We start from the raw sequence: 5,877 nt of genomic DNA, 5'->3' as shown, positions 1-5,877 counted from the left end.
TAATTTGTATGAAAATAAATTACAAAATACTCATATAATTAGGTAAATTTTTTATATAAATAATTATACAAAAAACACTTAACATAATGTAAATTTGAATGAAAATATATAAACAAATATACTTAAAATAATGTAAATTTGTATTAAATATATATACAAAATACACATTAAATAATGTAAATATATATAAAAAAATATATACAAAACACAAATAGAATAATGTAAAATCGTATCAAAATAAATACACAGAATGTTAATAAAATAGTGTAAATTTGTATGAAAATAAAAATGCAAAATACCCATAAAATAACGCATTTTTTTATAAAAATATATATACCAAAATACACATAAAATAATTGAATTTAAATTAGAATAAATATTCAAAATGCACATACAATAAGGTAAATCTGTATTGAAATAGATATGTAAAATATATATAAACAATGTAATTTTTTTTTAAAATATACATTCGAATACACATAAAATAAGATAGATTTCTATAAAAATATATATATAAAATACACATAAAATTAAGTAAATACGTATAAAAAAATGTATGCAAAATACACATAACATAATGTAAATTCGTATCAAAATATATAAACAAAATACCTATAAAAGAATGTGTATTTGTATAAATATAAATATAGAAAATACACATTAAATAACGTAAATTTGTATAAAACTGTACACAAAAACACACAAAAGTAATTAAATTTGTATGAAAATAGATATACAAAATACACATTTAATAAGCTAAATTTTAATTGAAATATATATACAAAGTACATAAAATAATTTTAATTTTTATCAAAATATTTATAAAAATACACATATAATAAAGTAAATTTGTATAAAAAGATATTAACAAATGTATACGAAAACACATAAAAAACGTAAATTTTTATGAAAATATATATAAAAAATACACATAAAATTATGTAAATACGAATAAAGATATATACAAAATACACCTAAAATAATGTAAATTCGTTTCAAATTCAATAAACTAAATTTCTATAAAAGAATGTATATATGTAGGAAAATAAATATACAAAATAATATATAAAATAACTAACATTTGTATTAAAATACATACAAAAATACACAAAAATAATTTCAATTTATTTGAAAATAGAAATACAAAATACACATAAAATTAGATAAATTTGTATTGAAATACATATACAAAACACAGATAAAATAATGTAAATTTGTATGAAAATATATAAACAAATAGACATAAAGTAACGTATATGTATATATATATATATATATATATATATATATATATATATATATATATATATATATATATATATATATATATATATATATATATATATATATATATATATATATATATATATATATATATATATATATATATATATATATATATATATATATAGAAAATGCACATTAAATAATGTAAATATGTAAAATAAAACATATACAAAATACACATAGAACAATGTAAAGTCGTATCAAAATAAATACACAGAATATCAATAAAATAATGTAAAATTGTATGAAAATAAATATGCAAAATACCCATAAATAAAGTATGTTTTTATTAAAATATATATACAAAAATACATATCAAATAATTATATTGGTATTAAAATAAATATATAAAATACACATACAAAATGGTAAATTTGTATTGAAATAGAAAGGCAAAACACACATCAAACAATGTAAATTTCTTTCAAAATATATATATGCATATACATAAAATAACGTAGATTTCTATAGAAATATATATACAAAATACACATGAAATGATGTAAATTTGTATAAAACTATATACAAAAAAACACAAAAGTAATTTAAATTTGAATGAAAATAGATATTCAAAATATATGTAAATAAACAAAATTTGTATTGAAATATATAAAAAAATACATAAAATAATGTATATTTGTATCAAAATAATTAAACAAAGAATCATAAAATAACGTAAATTTGTTTTAAAATATATTAAGAAAATACTCATTAAAAATGAAAATACGTATACAAAATACTTACAAAATACACATATCATAATGTAAATTCGTATCAAAATACATAAACAAAATAATAATAAAAAAATGTAAATTTGTATGAAAAAATATATACAAAATACACATAAAACAACGCAAATTTCTAAAAAATTATATGTACAAAAACGCACAACAAATACTTTAAATTTGTATGAAAATAAATAAACAAATTACACTTAAAATAATGCAAATTTGTAATAAAAAAAGTACAGAGTACACTTAAAATAATGTAAATTTATATAAAAACAACAACACATATGCACATAAAATGAAGTAAAATTGTATAAAAAATGTATATACAAAACACACATTAAATAATATAAATGCGTGTAAAAATATGTATAGAAAATACACGTGAAATAATCTAAATTCGTATCGAAATAAATGAAGAAAATACCGATAAAATAATGTAATTTTGAATGAAAATATATATAGAAAATACACATAAAATAACATAAATTCAAGTAAATATATACACATAAAATAATTTGAATTTGAATGAAAATAAATATAAAAATAAACATAAAATAAGGCAAATTTGTAATGAAATATTTATACAAAATACACATAAAATAATGTAGATCTGTTTCAAAATATATATACGAATACACATAAAATAACGTAGATTTCTATAGAAATATATACAAAATACACATGAAATGAAATAAATACGTATAAAAAATATATACACAAAATACACATTAAATAATGTAAATTCGTGTCAAAATAAATAAACAAAATATCAATGAAAGAAAGGGTATTTGTATGAAAATACAAATACAAAATACACATAAAATAATGTAAATTTGTGTAAAACTATATACAAAAATGCACAAAAATAATTTAAATTTGCATGAATATAAATATACAAAATACACATAAAATTAGATAAATTTGTATTGAAATACATATACAAAATACACATAAAATAATGTAAATTTTAATGAAAATAAATAAACAAATACACTTATATTAACGTAAATTTGTATAAAATATATATACAAAAAACTCATTATATATAGTAAATATGTATAAAAAAATATATACAAAACACAAATAGAATAATGTAATTTATAAACAAATAAACAAGTAAACAAAATATCAATAAAAGAATGTGTATTTTTATGAAAATAGATGTACAAAATACACATAAAAAATTGTAAACTTATATAAAACTCTATACAAAAATACACATAAAATAATGTAAATTTCAATAAAAATATATAAACAAATACATTTAAAATAACGTAAATTTGTATGAAATATATATACAAAATACACATTAAATAATGTAAATATGTATAAAAAAATATATACAAAACACAAATAGAACAAAGTAAAATAGTATCAAATTAAATACACAGAATATTAATAAAATTATGTAAATTTGAAAATAAAAGATGCAAAATAGCCATAAAATAACGCATTTTTTATAAAAATATATATACCAAAATACACATAAAATACTAAAATTTGTATTAAAATAAATATACAAAATGCACATACAATAAGGTAAATTTGTATTGAAATAGATATGCAAAATACATATAAAACAATGTAAATTTGTTTCAAAATATATATATGAATACACATAAAATAACGTAGATTTCTATAAAAAAAACATAATACACATAAAATGAAGTAAATACGAAAAAAAAAAATTTATACAAAATACACATAAAATAATGTTAACTCGTATCAAAATAAATAAACAAAACACCAATAAAAGAATGTGTATTTGTATAAATATAAATATACAAAATACACATACAATAATGTAAATTTATATAAAACTATATACAAAAATATGTACAAAATGCACATATAATCATGTAATTCGTATCAAAATAAATAAACAAAATAGCAATAAAATAATGTAAATTTGTATGAGAAAACATATACAAATACACATAAAATAATGCAAATTTCTATAAAAATATATGCACAAAAATGCACATAAAATGAAGTAAATTTGCATAAAAATATATATACAAAACACATATTAAATAATGTAAATGCGAACATAAAATAACCTAAATTTGTATAAAACTATATACAAAATACACAAAAATAATTTTAATTTGTATGAAAATAAATATACAAAATACACATAAAATTACGTAAGTTTGTATTTAAATACATATATAAAATACACTTAAAATAATGTAAATTTGAATGAAAATATATAAACAAATACACTTAAAATAATGTAAATGTGTATAAAATATATATACAAAATACACATTAAATGATATAAATATGTATAAAAAAATATATACAAAACACAAATAGAATAATGTAAAATCGTATCAAAATAAATACACAGAATATTTTTAAATTATGTAAATTTGTATGAAAATTAAGATGCAAAATGCCCAGAAAACAACGCATTTTTTTTTTAAATATATATACTAAAACACACATAAAATATTTGAATTTGGATTAAAATAAATATACAAAATGCACACACAATAAGGTAAATTTGTATTGAAATAGATATGCAAAATACATATAAAACAATGTAAATTTGTTTCAAAATATATATACGAATACTCATAAAATAACGTAGATTTCTATATAAATATATATACAAAATACACATAAAATGAAGTAAATACGTATAAAATAATGTATACAAAATACACATAAAATAATGGAAATTCGTATAAAAATAAATCAAAAATACCAATAAAAAATAAACTAAATTTGAATTGAAATATATATACAAAATACATAAAACAATGTAAATTTATATGAAAATATTACACAATATATATAAAAAAATTTAAAAATATAAATAAAAAAAAACAAAAAAAAAAATGAAATATAAAAAAAAAAAATAAAAAAATACAACAAAATATATAATGTAATGTCAAAAAAAAATAAAAAAAAAAAAATAAAAATAAATAAAAAATATATGAGAAAACATATAAATATACACATAAAAAAATAAATATTTCTATAAAAATATATGTACAAAAATGCACATAAAATAAAGTAAATTTGCATAAAAATATATATACAAAACACACATTATATAATGTAAATGCGAATAAAAATATGTATACAAAATACCTATGAAATAATCAAAAATCGTATCGAGTTAAATTAACAAAATACCAATAAAATAATGGAATGTTGGATGAAAATATATATAGAAAATACACATAAAATAACCTAAATACAAATACAAATATTCACATAAAATAATTTAAAATTAAATGAAATAAATATACAAAATAAACATAAAATAAGGTAAATTTGTAATGAATTATATGTACAAAATACATATAAAATAATATAAATTTGTATGAAAATATATATACAAATACACATAATATAACATGAATTAGTATAAATATATGTATATATAAAATAATGTAAATTCGTATCGAAATAAATCAACAAAATACCAGTAAAATAATATATATTTGAATGAAAATAAATTTACAAAATTCACATAACATAAGTAAAATTTGTATCAAAATATATACAAAAATACCAGAAATAATTTGAATTTATAGGAAAATAGATATACAAAGTGCACATAAAACTAGTTAAATTTCTTTTGAAATATATATACAAAATACCCATAAGATATTGTAAAAATGTGTCAACATATATCAACAAATACACGTAACGTAACGTAAAATATCGTAACGTAAATTTGTATAAAATATATGTATACAAAATAAACATTAAATTAAGGAAAAATGTATAAAAATATATATACAAAATACTCATAGAATAATGTAAAATCATTTCAAAATAAATGAACAAAATATCAATTAAATTATGTAAATTTCTATGAAAATAAAGATGCAAATTACCC

Source organism: Eriocheir sinensis, unplaced genomic scaffold, assembly GCF_024679095.1.
Source record: "Eriocheir sinensis breed Jianghai 21 unplaced genomic scaffold, ASM2467909v1 Scaffold381, whole genome shotgun sequence".
Classification (NCBI taxonomy): domain Eukaryota; kingdom Metazoa; phylum Arthropoda; class Malacostraca; order Decapoda; family Varunidae; genus Eriocheir; species Eriocheir sinensis.
This window is presented reverse-complemented; position numbering follows the sequence as displayed.